This window comes from Oncorhynchus clarkii, chromosome 1, assembly GCF_045791955.1.
Source record: "Oncorhynchus clarkii lewisi isolate Uvic-CL-2024 chromosome 1, UVic_Ocla_1.0, whole genome shotgun sequence".
Lineage (NCBI taxonomy): Eukaryota > Metazoa > Chordata > Actinopteri > Salmoniformes > Salmonidae > Oncorhynchus > Oncorhynchus clarkii.
Window position 1 is genome coordinate 40,032,106 of NC_092147.1, and position 16,491 is coordinate 40,048,596.

General features: G+C 44.0%; 1 pseudogene; it reads right to left on the reverse strand.

The window, feature by feature from the left end:
* LOC139391234 (DNA-directed RNA polymerase III subunit RPC2-like) overlaps positions 1–16,140 on the reverse strand; it is a 43,473-nt pseudogene extending 27,333 nt beyond the window's left edge.
* Positions 16,141–16,491: the final 351 nt, after the last annotated feature.

Genomic DNA, 16,491 nt, shown 5'->3' on the forward strand with positions numbered 1-16,491 from the left:
ACCAAACTTTACAGTTGGCACTATGCTTTTGGGCAGGTAGCGTTCTCCTGGCATCTGCCAAACCCAGATTGTGAAGTTTGATTCATCACTACAGAGAACGTGTTTCCACTGCTCCAGAGTCCAATGGCGGCTAGTTTTACACCCTTCCAACCGACGCTTGGCATTGCACATGGTGATCTTAGGCTTGTGTGTGGCTGCTTGGCCATGGAAACCCATTTCATGAAGCTCCTGACCAACAGTTATTGTGCTGACGTTGCTTCCAGAGGCAGGTCGGAACTTGGTAATGAGTGTTGCAACTGACAGAAGATTGTTACGCACTGAGCGCTTCAGCACTCGCAGGTCCCATTCTGTGAGCTTGTGTGGCCTACCACTTCGCGGCTGAGCCGTTGTTGCTCCTAGTTGTTTCCACTTCACAATAACAGCACTTAAAGTTGACAGGGCAGAAATTTGACGAACTGACTTGTTGGAAAGGTGGCATCCTATGATGGGTGCCACGTTGAATGTCACTGAACTCTTCAGTAAATCCATTATACTGCTAATGTTTGTCTATGGAGATTGCATGGCGGTGTGCTCGATTGTATACACCTGTCAGCAACAGGTGTGGCTGAAATAGCCAAATCCACTCATTTGAAGGGGTGTATATACAGTGCCTTGCGAAAGTATTCGGCCCCCTTGAACTTTGCGACCTTTTGCCACATTTCAGGCTTCAAACATAAAGATATAAAACTGTATTTTTTTGTGAAGTATCAACAACAAGTGGGACATAATCATGAAGTGGAACGACATTTATTGGATATTTCAAACTTTTTTAAGGAATCAAAAACTGAAAAATTGGGCGTGCAAAATTATTCAGCCCCCTTAAGTTAATACTTTGTAGCGCCACCTATTGCTGCGATTACAGCTGTAAGTCACTTGGGGTATGTCTCTATCAGTTTTGCACATCGAGAGACTGAATTTTTTTCCCATTCCTCCTTGCAAAACAGCTCGAGCTCAGTGAGGTTGGATGGAGAGCATTTGTGAACAGCAGTTTTCAGTTCTTTCCACAGATTCTCGATTGGATTCAGGTCTGGACTTTGACTTGGCCATTCTAACACCTGGATATGTTTATTTTTGAACCATTCCATTGTAGATTTTGCTTTATGTTTTGGATCATTGTCTTGTTGGAAGACAAATCTCCATCCCAGTCTCAGGTCTTTTGCAGACTGCATCAGGTTTTCTTCCAGAATGGTCCTGTATTTGGCTCCATCCATCTTCCCATCAATTTTAACCATCTTCCCTGTCCCTGCTGAAGAAAAGCAGGCCCAAACCATGATGCTGCCACCACCATGTTTGACAGTGGGGATGGTGTGTTCAGCTGTGTTGCTTTTACGCCAAACATAACGTTTTGCATTGTTGCCAAAAAGTTCAATTTTGGTTTCATCTGACCAGAGCACCTTCTTCCACATGTTTGGTGTGTCTCCCAGGTGGCTTGTGGCAAACTTTAAACGACACTTTTTATGGATATCTTTAAGAAATGGCTTTCTTCTTGCCACTCTTCCATAAAGGCCAGATTTGTGCAATATACAACTGATTGTTGTCCTATGGACAGAGTCTCCCACCTCAGCTGTAGATCTCTGCAGTTCATCCAGAGTGATCATGGGCCTCTTGGCTGCATCTCTGATCAGTCTTCTCCTTGTATGAGCTGAAAGTTTAGAGGGACGGCCAGGTCTTGGTAGATTTGCAGTGGTCTGATACTCCTTCCATTTCAATATTATCGCTTGCACAGTGCTCCTTGGGATGTTTAAAGCTTGGGAAATATTTTTGTATCCAAATCCGGCTTTAAACTTCTTCACAACAGTATCTCGGACCTGCCTGGTGTGTTCCTTGTTCTTCATGATGCTCTCTGCGCTTTTAACGGACCTCTGAGACTATCACAGTGCAGGTGCATTTATACGGAGACTTGATTACACACAGGTGGATTGTATTTATCATCATTAGTCATTTAGGTCAACATTGGATCATTCAGAGATCCTCACTGAACTTCTGGAGAGAGTTTGCTGCACTGAAAGTAAAGGGGCTGAATAATTTTGCACACCCAATTTTTCAGTTTTTGATTTGTTAAAAAAGTTTGAAATATCCAATAAATGTCGTTCCACTTCATGATTGTGTCCCACTTGTTGTTGATTCTTCACAAAAAAATACAGTTTTATATCTTTATGTTTGAAGCCTGAAATGTGGCAAAAGGTCGCAAAGTTCAAGGGGGCCGAATACTTTCGCAAGGCACTGTATAGTGTAAGTCTGTGCATCCCAATGTGTTAAAGTACATCTCTATAGGCCAATGTGCAGTCTGCATAGACAATGTGCTGGAGTCTACTAACTGAGGGGGTAAACTAAACATACACAGAGGAGGTTCGCAAGAGTAATATTTTACTATTAGGATAGATAAGTTATATTAGGATAGAGAGGTTATGTTAGGATAGAGAAAAACAGACCCTGATTCCGCAGATGGAGCTACCTGTCCAGCCAACTCCAGACACTTCAAATCAAATGTATTTATACAGTGGGGCAAAAAAGTATTTAGTCAGCCACCAATTGTGCAAGTTCTCCCACTTAAAAAGATGAGAGGCCTGTAATTTTCATTATAGGTACACTTCAACTATGACAGACAAAATTAGAAAAAGAATCCAGAAAAATCCCATTGTAGGATTTGTAATGAATTTATTTGCAAATTATGGTGGAAAATAAGTATTTGGTCAATAACAAAAGTTTATCTCAATACTTTGTTATATACCCTTTGTTGGCAATGACAGAGGTCAAAAGTTTTCTGTAAGTGTTCACAAGGTTTTCACACACTGTTGCTGGTATTTTGGCCCATTCCTCCATGCAGATCTCCTCTAGAGCAGTGATGTTTTGGGGCTGTTGCTGGGCAACACAGACTTTCAACTCCCTCCAAAGATTTTCTATGGGGTTGAGATCTGGAGACTGGCTAGGCCACTCCAGGACCTTGAAATGCTTCTTACGAAGCCACTCCTTCGTTGCCCGGGCGGTGTGTTTGGGATCATTGTCATGCTGAAAGACCCAGCCATGTTTCATCTTCAATGCCCTTGCTGATGGAAGGAGGTTTTCACTCAAAATCTCACGATACATGGCCCCATTCATTCTTTCCTTTACACGGATCAGTCATCCTGGTCCCCTTGCAGAGAAACAGCCCCAAAGCATGATGTTTCCACCCCCATGCTTCACAGTAGGTATGGTGTTCTTTGGATGCAACTCAGTATTCTCTGTCCTTCAAACACGACAAGTTGAGTTTTTACCAAAAAGTTCTATTTTGGTTTCATCTGACCATATGACATTCTCTCAATCTTCTTCTGGATCATCCAAATGCTCTCTAGCAAACTTCAGACGGGCCTGGACATGTACTTAAGCAGGGGGACACGTCTGGCATTGCAGGATTTGAGTCCCTGGCAGCGTAGTGTGTTACTGATGGTAGGCTTTGTTACTTTGGTCCCATCTCTCTGCAGGTCATTCACTAGGTCCCCCCGTGTGGTTCTGGGATTTTTGCTCACCGTTCTTGTGATCATTTTGACACCACGGAGTGAGATCTTGCGTGGAGCCCCAGATCGAGGGAGACTATCAGTGGTCCTGTATGTCTTCCATTTCCTAATAATTGCTCCCACAGTTGATTTCTTCAAACCAAGCTGCTTACCTATTGCAGATTCAGTCTTCCCAGCCTGGTGCAGGTCTACAATTTTGTTTCTGGTGTCCTTTGACAGCTCTTTGGTCTTGGCCATAGTGGAGTTTGGAGTGTGACTGTTTGAGGTTGTGGACAGGTGTCTTTTATACTGATAACAAGTTCAAACAGGAGCCATTAATACAGGTAACGAGTGTAGGACAGAGGAGCCTCTTAAAGAAGAAGTTACAGGTCTGTGAGAGCCAGAAATCTTGCTTGTTTGTAGGTGACCAAATACTTATTTTCCACCATAAATTTGCAAATAAATTCATTAAAATCCTACAATGTGATTTTCTGTATTTTTTAAATCATTTTGTCTGTCATAGTTGAAGTGTACCTATGATGAAAATTACAGGCCTCTCTCATCTTTTTAAGTGGGAGAGCTTGCACAATTGGTGGCTGACTAAATACTTTTTTGCCCCACTGTATATATAGCCCTTCTTACATCAGCTGATATCTCAAAGTGCTGTACAGAAACCCAGCCTAAAACCCCAAACAGCAAGCAATGCAGGTGTAGAAGCACGGTGGCTAGGAAAAACTCCCTAGAAAGGCCAAAACCTAGGAAGAAACATAGAGAGCAACCAGGCTATGAGGGGTGGCCAGTCCTCTTCTGGCAGTGCCAGGTGGAGATTATAGCAGAACATGGCCAAGATGTTCAAATGTTCATAAATGGTCAAATAATAATAATCACAGTGGTTATCGAGGGTGCAGCAAGTCAGCACCTCAGGAGTAAATGTCAGTTGGCTTTTCATAGCCGATCATTAAGAGTATCTCTACCACTCCTGCTGTCTCTAGAAAGTTGAAAACAGCAGGTCTGGGACAGGTAGCACGTCCGGTGAACAGGTCAGGGTTCCATAGCCGCAGGCAGAACAGTTGAAACTGGAGCAGCAGCATGGCCAGGTGGACTGGGGACAGCAAGGAGTCATCAGGTCAGGTTGTCCTGAGGCATGGTCCTAGGGCTCAGATCCTCCGAGAGAGAGAAAGAAAGAGAGAAAGAGAAAATTAGAGAGAGCATACTTAAATTCACACAGGACACCGGATAAGACAGGATAAGTACTCCAGATATAACAAACTGACCCTAGCCCCCCGACAGAAACTACTGCAGCATAAATACTGGAGGCTGAGACAGGAGGGTTCAGGAGACACTGTGGCCCCTTCTAGGTTAGACTACTGCAATGCTTTACTTTCCGGCTACCCGGATAAAGCACTAAATAATAAACTTCAGTTAGTGCTAAATACGGCTGCTAGAATCCTGACTAGAACCCAAAAATTTGATCATATTACTGCTAGCCTCCCTACACTAGCTTCCTGTTAAGGCAAGGGCTGATGTCAAGGTTTTAAGCTAAACTACAAAGCATTACATGGGCTTGCTCCTACCTATCTTTCTGATATGGTCCTGCCGTCCATACCTACATGTACGCTACGGTCACAAGACGCAGGCCTCCTAATTGTCCCTAGAATTTCTAATCAAACAGCTGTAGGCAGGGCTTTCTCCTATAGAGCTCCATTTTTATGGAATGGTCTGCCTACCCATGTGAGAGATGCAGACTCTGTCTCAACCTTTAAGTTTTTACTGAAGACTCATCTCTTCAGTGGGTCATATGATTGAGTGTAGTCTGGCCCAGGAGTGTGAAGGTGAACGGAAAGGCTCTGGAGCACCGCCCTTGCTGTCTCTGCCTGGCCAGTTCCCCTCTCTCCACTGGGATTCTCTGCCTCTAACCCTATTACAGGGTCTGAGTAACTGGCTTACTGGTGCTCTTTCATGCCGTCCCTAGGAGGGGTGCGTCATTTGAGTGGGTTGAGTCACTGACGTGATCTTCCTGTCTGGGTTGGCAACTGACACTTGTTGCCATAGTAGTCTCTGTCGTCCACCTTGTTCTCTCCTTGGGCCAGGATCACCCTGCACACCATCACCGCCAGCTAAATATACTTGGCCCGGAATTTAAACTCCTTCACCTGGAAGTGGAATAAAAGACAGGTTTGGGGGGGTCAATTCCATTTCAAATTCAATTCAGCAAGTAAACTGAAATTACAATTTCTCAGATAAGCAATGGGGAAAATTGGAATTTGTACTTCAGTTTACTTTCTGAATTGGCATGGAATTGACCCCAACCCTGGGAGTAGTAGGAAGTCACTCGATCAAACCTAAGTGGACCAATGAGGAACGTTTTTGACTGCAATATACAAAATAATGAGGGTTGATCCAGCTAGCTAAATGATATGGAATCGGTTCTATGTTAACACACTTATAGCCATTTTAATAAAGAATAGGTAAGGGTACAGGTGACAAAGCTAAATCATCTGATGGTGTGATGAGCACAGTGCTTTAACCAACACCTATCTCATTGATACTGCTGATAGTCCATAGTAAATCCCATGCCACACTGGGCAGGGCAGGTGTGTATAAAGCTGTTGTTGGTGTGGTCAATCTGATAGCACTTACAGGTACATGAGGGAGGATGAGGGAAGCTCCTAGCGTCCTCCATCTTGGTATTCTTGGGCCGTCGCCGCACTTTATTCCCAATGTATTTCAGAGTCTAGGTAACACACACATGCAGAGGGATATGAGTACAAACTCTGAAACTGCCCAGCAAAATAAAACAGGCAAGCTGTATCTCAGATCACAAAGTGACAAACTTTAAAAGAAAGAACCGGAGGCGTAATTCTAAAGTAATGAAAATGTGAGATGCACGTTTACTATCACGATAAGAAAAGAAGGACACAAGTTAACATTCTGAGGGATCAAAGTTGCAGCAGGTCAAGTGACTCACAAAAGCCACGACCAGGGATGTGTCAGCCCTTATGCCCCCCCCGACACCCACACTACACAAACACACCACCGTCACACTGAGTCAGCAATAGTCTGTGTCGAGCTCTAGAGAGATGGCCAGTGAGACTGAGCATGTCCTCCCAGACCACCCACCCTGCAGGCTATAACCATTGGCTACTGAGGACGACCAGTGAAGAGTCAACCATGCCAGCCTATTCAACCATGTCCTGTCCTGTGTTTTACACTACAATAACGGCAAATGTAAAAACAGTAAATGTGAAGTCCATTTGTAAGCTTTATGAAATGCATGTACAATGGAACATGGGCATTTCTAAAGCTTATTTGCTTCAACAAACAACATATCTGCCATTTAAATAGACATACTTACAGTATATAGTAGGGTGGGGGGGGGGGGGGACTACGGCCGGTTAAAAGCGGCCTGCAGTGGATTTAGCATAAACAATTTAATCAAAACAAATTGTAGTTAACTAAATGCGCCACTTGGTTCATAGACCCATGGTTACGTGAGTAGCCTTCGATATACACTGAGTATACCACACATTAGGAATACATTTCTAATATTGAGTTGCACCCCCCTTTTTTTGCCCTCGGAACAGTCTCAATTCATCGGGGCATGGACTCTACAAGGTGTCAAATGCGTTCCACAGGGATGCTGGCCCATGTTGGCTCCAATGCTTCCCATCGTTGTTTCAAGTTGGCTGAATGTACTTTGGGTGGTGGACCATTCTTGATACACACGGGAAACTGTTGAGTGTGAAAAACCCAGCAGCGTTGCAGTTCTTGACATAAACCGGTGCACCTGGCACCTACTACCATAAACCTGTTCAAAGGCAGTTCAATCTTTTCTCTTTCCCATTCACCTTCTGAATGGCACGCATATACTATCCATGTCTCAATTGTCTCTAAGCTTAATAATCCTTCTTTAACCTGTCTCCTCCCCTTCACCTACACTGATTGAAGTGGATTTAACAAGTGACATCAATAAGGGATCAGAGCTTCCAACTGGATTCACCTGGTCAGTCTGTCATGGAAAGAGCAGGTGTTCCTAATGTTTTGTATAGTCAATGTTCTTCATACTTCAGAAAGTATTAACACCCCTCGACTTTTTCCACATTTTGTTGTTACAGCCTGAATTTAAAATGATTGCATTGAGAGATGTTTTGTCACACACAATATCCTGTAATGACAAAGTGGAATTACGTTTTTTTTTACAAAATAATAAAAGATGAAAAGCTAGAGTCAATAAGTATTCAACCCTTTTATTATGGCAAGTCCAAATAAGTTCAGGAGTAAAAATGTGCTTAACAAGTCACATAATAAGTTGTATGGACTCACTCTGTGTGCAATAATAGTTTTTTACATGATTTTACAATGACTCTCTCAACTCTGTACCCCACGACACATACAATTATCTATAAGGTCCCTCAGTTGAGCAGTGTATTTCAAACACAGATTCAACCACAAAAACCAGGGAAGTTTTCCAATGCCTCGCAATGAAGGGCACCTATTGGTAGATGGTAACAACAACAAAAAGACATTGAATATCAAGTTATTAATTACCCTTTGGATGGTGTATCAATACCCCCAGACACTACAGAGATGCAGGCGTCCTTCCTAACTCAGTTGCCGTAGAGGAAGGAAACCACTCAGGGATTTCACCATAAGGCCAATGGTGACTTTAAACAGTTAGAGTTTAATGGCTGTGATAGGAGAAAACAGAGGATGGATCAACAAGCATATTGTTACTCCACAATACTAACCTAATTGACAGAGTAAAAAGACGTAAGCGTGAACAGAATAAAAACTATTCCAAAACATGCATCCTGTTTGCAACAAGGCGCTAAAGTAATACTGCAAGAAATGTGGCAAAGCAATTAACTTTTTGTCCTGAATACAAAGTGTTATGTTTGGGACAAATCCAATACAACACATTACTTATGTATTATGTCATTAAGTTTTTGTCATTCTTTAGTTTTTTTGTCGTATGTCTGTTGTGTAGTAAATATTTCAGCTTTTATTTTCATTGTGTTTATTTATTTTCTCCTGTGAAGCACATTTTGTTGCATTCCATGTCTGAAATGTGCTGTATATATAAATCTGGATTTGGTTTGATTACAGAGTACCACTCTCCATATTTTCAAGCATTGTGGTGGCTGCATCACGTTATGGATATTCTTGCAATCATTAAGGAGTTTTTCAGGATAAAGAAACAAACTGAATGTAAGCAAAATCCCTGGTTCAGTTTGCTTTCCACGAGAGACTGGAAGATTAATTTACCTTTCAGCAGCACAATAACCTTAAACACAAGTCCAAATCTACACTGGAGTTGCTTACTTTGGGGCGGCAGGTAGCGTAGTGGTTAGAGCGTTAGGTCAGTAACCGAAAGGTTTGCCGGATTGAATCCCTGAGCTTACAAGGTTAAAAATCTATTGTTCTGCCCCGGAAAAAGGCAGTTTGCCCACTGTTCCCCGGTAGGCCGTCATTGTCAATAAGAATTTGTTCTTAACTGACTTGCCTAGTTAAATAAAGGTTAAATAAAAAAATCACCAAGAAGAAAGTGGTGGCTGGGTTACAGTTTGGAATTATATCTGCTTGAATATCTATGGCAAGACCTGAAAATAGTTGTCTAGCAATGATCAACTACCAATTTGACAGAGCTTGAATAATTTTTTAAAGAATAATGGGCAAATGTTGCGCAATCCAGAGACTTACCCTGAAAGCTCACAGCTGGAATCGCTGCCAAAAATGATTCTAACATGTATTGACTCAGCGGGTTGAATACTTATCTAATCAAGATATATTAGTGTTTTATATTAGTGTTTTATTTTTCATAAACTAAACAAAAAATATAAAACGCAACATGCAACAATTCCTAAGATTTTAATGAGTTATAGTTCATATAAGGAAAATCTGTCAATTTAACTGAATTCATTCGGCCCTAATCTATGGATTTCATATTATTTTCCTCATGCAGCACGACACATTTCTGTCGCATAGAGTTGATCAGGCTGTTGATTGTGGCCTGTGGAATGTTGTCCCACTCCTCTTGAATTTCTGTGCGAAGTTGCTGGATGCTGTTGTACACGTCGATCCAGAGCATTCCAAACGGGCTCAATGGGTGACATGGCTGATGAGTATGCAGGCCATTGAAGAAATGGGACATTTTCAGCTTCCAGGAATTGTGTACAGACCCTTGCGGCATTATCATGCTGAAAGATGATGGCTGGCAGATGGAGGCGGATGAATGGCATGACAATGGGCCTCAGGATCTTGTCATAGTATCTTTGTGCATTCAAATTTCCATCGATAAAATGCATATGTGTTCGCTGTTCGTAGCTTACGCTGCAGTTGGTCTGCGGTTTGCAGTTGTGAGGCCAGTTGAACATACTGCCAAATTCTCTAAAACAACGATGAGGCAGCTTATGGTAGAGAAGTTAACATTCAATTCTCTGGCAACAGCTTTGGTGGACATTCCTGCACTCAGCATGCCAATTGCATGCTCCCTCAAAACTTGAGACATCTGTGGCAGTGTTGTGTGACAAAACTGCACAATGGCCTTTAACTGTCCCCAGCACAAGGTGCACCTGTGTAATGTCCATGTTGTTTAATCAGTTTCTTGATATGTCACACCTGTCAGGTGGATGGATTATATTTGCACAGCAGAAATGCTCACTAACAGGGATGTAAACAAAAAAAAATCTTACACTTCAACATTAGAGTATTTTGTGTAGCTCGTAGACAAGAAAATTACAATTAAATACATTTTAATCCTATTTTGTCACAACAAATGTGGAAAAAGTCAAGGGGTGTAAATACTTTCTGAATGCACTATGTACAAATTCTAATGGACCTATATATGTTTTAATAAATGCTCTTTTCCTGGCCCAACAAATTAGTCCCCAAAAAATCTGTGCGGCCCTCCGCCCTTTGTTGAATTTCTAAATCTCAAGTTTTTACTTTTTTTTTCAATTGAACCTTTACTTAACTAGGCAAGTCAATTAAGAACAAATTCTTATTTACAATGACGGTCTACCCTGGCCAAACCCTAACCTGGACGGCGCTGGGCCAATTGTGCAACTCTCTATGGGTCTGTAGTGACACCTCTAGCACTGAGATGCAGTGCCATAGACGGCTGCGCCACCCAGGAGCCCACCCCTGGTCTAATATCTATTTAAGGCTTTATGTCTACTGAGGCATAGTTTGACGTATCAAACATCAAAGGTATAATGAGAACAACACTGAAAAGGCATCAACAACATGCATTCAAATCTGATCCAACGGCCGTTGCTAGGATGCTAATATGGCCCTCGTCAATGCATTGCTGGTTCCTCCTACTGAATAAGGGTCTTTATTCAGACAAATTGGGGCATTGCATTCATCAACACATATCAAAAAAGGACATGTTGGCCTATTGAGAAATGACTTGAGGAGGATTATTCTTTAATTACTAGGCAAGACAAAGGCTGTGTCCCAAACGCAAGACTCATCTCCTCTTGCTAGAATACATTCTATTCTTCAGTCAAAGTCCTAGTCCTCAGGAAGACATTATTAAGAGGGTGCGGTATGAACGAGATTACACGTGGGTGGGAGGAGTGGAGGGAAGGTATAAGGACAAAATAGAGGAGAAACGTGGAGGAGGTGGTTTAAGGGCAAGGATTGAGGTGGATGACGGAGGTATCAGGGAAGTTTGGAGGGGTGAGGACATATGGTGGAGATGTATAAGTGAATGGATGATGATGAAGTGGAGGAGAAAGAGGTATAAAGGATGTGATGTGACAAAGAGGATGGGAGAGGTGGATGGCAGAAGAAAAGAGAGGTTGGCAAGAGATGGAGAAGTGAGGAAGTGGGTGGGGGAAGGGGCAGTGTGGATGTACACGGAGTGAAAGGTAGAAAAAAGATAAAGGGAGAGGTACAGACAAGAGAGGTCAGGGAGAGGTGAGGCAGGATCTCTGACATTTGCTTATGCTATTGCGAAGCTGTGGGAACAGGGCTGGCTGGCCCACAATGCATCTGGGGCCGTGCTGCTTGGCAGCATTGCAGAGTGCGTCGAGGGCCAGGAGGATTTTCACCCAGGATGCATGAAGGCAGAGCAAACAAACCAGGCCGGCCAACACTCCACACTGGTGATTACTCTAAATGTTACAAGGCCACATTGGACACAGTTATCTTCCGGGTGACTCTCAAAAAACTTGGCTTGACCACAATCCCAAGGGCTCCTTTAAATGGAACCATTGCAACCATTGCAGTAATATTGCACAGAAGTATTTTGTTGAAACAGCTTCCAAAATGGAGTATTACCTCAAGCATTTCATTACTGTAAAACCACTCATGTCATCTATAGATTGGAATGTCCACAGTGCAAGGTGTTCTACATTGGACGGACAAAGAGACGCCTTCAAGACCGCTTAGCGGAACACAAGTACGCCATACGGGTAGGCAATGAAGACTACCCCATGGCAAGGCACTACAAGTCCACCATGTCAACCCTGCTTCCCTACAAGCTATGGGTATTGATTATGTCCCGGCCTCTATTAGAAAAGGGGACCGACCGTCTTAAACAGTTAAACCAAAGGGAACGTTTTGGGATTTACAAACTACAGGCCACTAAATACCCTGGTTTAAATGAAGATATGGATTTCTCACCCTTCCTGTAGGGTTGTGATGGGTCCATTTGCTGTCATCCAGTGGACATTTTGCTTAATTTGCCCTCAGCTACGGTTAGACTGTTGTTGTTCATGTTTTGCTGTGTACTATGGAATATATTGCTTTCTTATTCTTGACACTTCTCCCAGTCATATTTAAGGTTAGAACTACCTTTTACTCTTCTGATACTTCTAGGTTGGAGTTGCTACAGTATTTCCCCTTTTAATGTGTATAGTATTGCTTACTAGGTATGTCCAATCAATTTTGTAACCACTCCCTCTTCCAATTAGGGCTAATTGGAAAAGCTGTTCAAAAGAGGACCTTGTATTCCTTTTTTTTGTACTCCCTGACGAAGGTCATGCAGCCGAAACGCGTCGGTTTAAAAAAACAACAACGTTGTTTCTATTGAACATGCCATACTAATGAAGGCATTTTAATTAATTATATGAAGAGTGCTTTGGTCCTCCTTTCTTATTGATTACCAATTTACCCCTTTTACCAAAGAGCACCTTCTATCTACCAAAATGTACTATTGTGTACCTTAGTAGCGCTTCCCTTCCTCCTCTTTCTACTAGCCACATTGGACATGTTTGGAGAGGGCTGGCCAAGAGGAAATCAACGATGCTACTGCTGCCAACAGGTTCATAGAGCAATTTAATCTGGGTGTCACGGATATGAACCTTATTGAGTGATAAAGATGCCCAAATGTTTAACAGAAGAGGATGACTGAAAGCTAAGACAACTCACTGAAAGTAGGGATTTAAAATAAAAATGTGTTCTGCTGTTGCTTGAATGAATCCAATCAAATTTTCAGCTCAAAAATTAGTAGCAATTGTTATATAATGGTAATAGATGCAGCATGTTCACATTCTGAAATTAGCTAAAACATTAGATTAGCTCATTTTTATATTACATTAGCAAATTAGGTCTTAATGAGTAGCACAAGTGGGTTCCACTACCAACACATTGAACAACAAGGCTGAACAGGGTAGAAAGGTGGAAGAGCTTGGCATTATCTGTATTCTGTTGGCATATTTTAGTCAGACAGCGCCCTCATGTGGACTCAGGTGTAACCACATTACACAGCAGTTTGAGTTGAGTGTGGTGGCAAGTGAACTGACGTTTTGATAAACAGACATGCCAATACAATCTTACAATGATAAAGCACTAAAGTAAGTAATAAATCAGAAAACATTCATATAATGAATCAATCATGAAAGAAAGTAGGTATGGAAATATCAATAGGAGCAAAGCATCTACACCAAACTGCAGCTAGAGTCTAACTAGGGAGACTCACAATCTGGTCAAGTTATTCTAGATATGAGTGAGGCTCCCACTGCTCCCTTCCTGTCCTGCCCCACGATGATGTGGTTCTTTGACAGCTGCTCCTGGACCAGAATGACCTTCTCCTGACCTTTGACAATGAAGTGGCCCCCTGTGGATGTAGAGAGAAGGACGCAAGTTCACACTCACACACACACACACACACACACACACACACACACACACACTCCTATGCATTCTGATGCTAGGCATTACTGCAGTCGTTCTAGGGTACTAGGGATGGGCCACCGTGTGTGCATGTTTTTTGTTCTAGCCTACCTGCAGGCAGCACATACTGCAGGCAGACCTCCAGGAGCAGAGTGGCCACCATGTAAGGTGTTCAGCTAGGTTGTCTACCAGGGTCCAGAGGGAACTCTTTGGGTTTGGAGTACTCCATGACCATCTTCCCTGTGAGGACACAGTTAGAGCTGTGCAGCATCGTGGGCATCCTGGGTCAAATACAGTTCAACGCACCGTTAGTAGAACAATCTCAGAAAGAGTAGGCGCTAATTTCCAGTTATGCCGACAGTGGCGGACAAACATCTGGACTGAAGGTATGTTGACCTCAACTTCTTGCTCTGGGAAGTGTGGGGGCTGATACCCCATGGAGCATTCAAAGGGGGATAGTCCAGTAGCTGAGCAGGGGAGAGTGTTCCTGGCATATATGATTGGCTTGCACCGACTGGCAGTTAAATTAGGGATGAAACCCAGATGACAGGCTGGCTGATGACCCGATAAGAGTGCAGAAAGTCTTCCAGAATTGGGACAAGAACTGGAGGACCCCGATCCGAGACAATGTCAACCGGGAGTCCATGGATCCGGAAGACGTGCTGCCCCATAAGCTGGGCCATCTCCTTGGCTGAAGGTAACTTCGGAAGAGGGATGAAATGGGCGGCCTGGTGAACCGATCTACCACCGTCAGGATGGTGGTGTTGCCATCTGACGAAGGAAGCCCAGTGACAGAATCCAGGGAAATATGGGACCAGGGGCGATGAGGGACAGGGAGTGGCTGTAGGAGGCCAGACGGAGCTTGCCGCGGAGTCTTGCTTTGTGCGCACACCATGCATGCTGCGACGAAGGCCGAGATGTCAGGAACCATGCTGGGCCACCAGAAGCATTGACGAAGGAAAGCCAGAGAGTTCGACGAGTGCCAGGACGAGAAGTAAGCCTGGAAGAGTGAGCCCATTCCAGGACCTGAGGCCGGACCGAATCAGAAACGAACAGCTGGTTAGCCGCCCCCCCCATGGTCCAACTGGGAATGCTGTGCCTTGCAGACCAGAGCCTCAATTTCCCAAACAACAGAAGCCACCAAATAAGAGGCAGGGAGGATGGTCTCAGATTCAGAGGGAGTGGCAGTGGAACTGTACAGACGGGATAGAGCGTCTGGCTTCACTTTTTTTGACCCTGGGCCGTAGGAGATGGTGAAATTGGCAGTGTGGAGGTATTGTACATTCTTATGATCCGTCCATACCAGAAATGGATGTTCCGCCCCTTTCAGCCAGTGTCTCCGCTCCTCCAGAGCCATCTTAACTGCTAGGAGTTTCCGGTTCCAAACATCATAATTCCTCTCCGCAGAGTTGAGACGATGGGACAGGAAAGCACAGGGATGAAGCTTTTGGTCCTGGACGGATCACTGGGAAAGAACGGACCCTACTCCCACGTCGGAAGCATCAACCTCCACCACAAACTGACGAGTTGGGTCCGGATGGATTAGGATGGGAGCAGTAGTAAATCTCTGCTTTAGATCCCCAAAAGCCTTGTCCGCTGCTGGGGACCATGTGAACAGTACCTTGGGAGAGGTGAGTGCAGAGAGGGGAGCCGCCAGGTTGCTGAGCCCTGAATGAAACAGCGGTAGAAGTTTGCTAAACCCAGAAACCATTGGAGCTGCACCTTGGATGTGGGCTGGGGCCAATCCACCACCACTCCTTCTCCGAATCCATCTGTACATTCCCCTCAGCAATAATGTATCCCAGAAAGGAGACAGTTGAGTGGTGGAACTCGCACTTCGCAGCCTCTCCAAGAGGCGCTGAATGACCTGTCGAACATGGAGAACATGTTCCTGGGCAGAACAAGAGAAAATTAAGAATGTCGTCGAGGTAGACAAAAACAAAACAATTCAACATGTCCCGGAGCACATCGTTGACCAGTGCCTGGAAGACAGCAGGCGCGTGAGTCCAAATGGCATAACCAGGTACTCATTGTGTCCACTCGCAGTGTTGAAAGCTGTCTTCCACTTGTCTCCTTCGCGTATCTGCACAAGGTGGTAGGCATTCCGAAGGTCCAATTTTGAAAAGATAGTAGCCCCCTGGAGAGGTTCAAAAGCTGAGGAGAGGAGTGGTAGAGGGTACCCATTTTTAATTGTAATATCATTGAGGACCCGGTAATCAATACATGGACGCAGGGTCTTGTCCTTCTTCCCTACAAAGATGAATCCTGCGCCGGCAAAGGGGCGAATGCTCCCAACAGCCAGTGAGTCCTCGATGTACTCCTCCATGGCCTTGGTCTCAGAACCGGACAGGGAATATAGCCGGCCTCGAGACGGTGTGGTGCCCAGAAGGAGATCAATAGCACAATCGTAAGGACGGTGTGGAGGAAGGGAGGTAGCACGAGTATTGCTGAAAACCTCCAGGAGGTCATGATACTCTGCGGGCACGGCAGAGAGATCCGAGGCCATACTTAATGGCTGTGCCGCCTTTAGGCAGTGTGAATGGCAAAATGAGCTCCAACCCAGAATGGAACCCGTAGTCCAGTCAATATCTGGGTCGTGTTTTTGGAGCCAAGAAAACCCCAAAACATCAGGTATGTGGGAGGACTTAATGAGGAGGAGCTGAATTGACTCACTGTGGTTTCCAGATACGCGCATATTAATTCCTTGGTATGGTGCATTGGAAAATGCCCATGGTTTAGATCGATTAGGATATCATTTAGAATCACTGGTAAATTTAACCACTTGAGGATTTTCGATAATAAGACAGAATAGCAAGCCACACGGCCATACAGATTAGGGTAGCGCTTGACATGTTGC